Below are 852 nucleotides of genomic sequence, written 5' to 3'. Positions count from 1 at the left end.
GAAATAAAAAAGAAATATTTTTTTCTTGTCTGTGGGAACCAATCTACCTTCAGGCCTGTGTATTTCATAAGGGTCACTGCTAGATTCCATATTTTGTTGATTTGGGGGAGTCTGGGACACCATTCCAAACCTTTTTCTAAATGTTGTTAGCATTATTGTCCATGTAAATGAAGGTTTATTTTATGGTTTCTGCTAAGATGACCATTTCAGATGGCAACCGTCCCTCATCATGGGCTGGTCCCCCTTTCATCACTAAAAGACTGATAAGCCACAGGAAGGCAGATGGTCCTGGGTACTGGTGGGCTCACAATTCCCAGCAAAAAAAAAAAAAAAAGCAGAATGTTTGCAGTCAGTCTCCCCTGGTGGTCTTGGTCACGGTAAGACTAAGAAAGAGTTTTGTGTGTGTGGCCGGGCGCAGTGGCTCACGCCTATAATCCCAGCACTTTGGGAATCCAAGGCGAGCAGATCACAAGGTCAGGAGATCGAGACCATCCTGGCTAACACGGTGAAACTCCGTCTCTACTAAAAATACAAAATATTAGCCGGGCGTGGTGGCGGGCCCCTGTCGTCCCAGCTACTCAGGAGGCTGAGGCAGGAGAATGGCGTGAACCTAGGAGGCGGAACTTGCATTGAGCTGAGATCACACCACTGCACTCCAGCCTGGGCAACAGTATGAGACTCTGTCTCAAAAAAAAAAAAAAAGAAGAGAAAGGGTCAGGATATCGAGACCATCCTGGCTAACACGGGTGAAACTCGTCTTTACTAAAAAATACAAAAAACTAGCCAGGCGAGGTGGCGGGCCCCTGTCGTCCCAGCTACTCGGGAGACTGAGGCAGGAGAATGGCGTGAACC

Source organism: Colobus angolensis, unplaced genomic scaffold, assembly GCF_000951035.1.
Source record: "Colobus angolensis palliatus isolate OR3802 unplaced genomic scaffold, Cang.pa_1.0 Scaffold130, whole genome shotgun sequence".
Taxonomy (NCBI): domain Eukaryota; kingdom Metazoa; phylum Chordata; class Mammalia; order Primates; family Cercopithecidae; genus Colobus; species Colobus angolensis.
Note: the sequence above shows the minus strand (reverse complement) of the source record.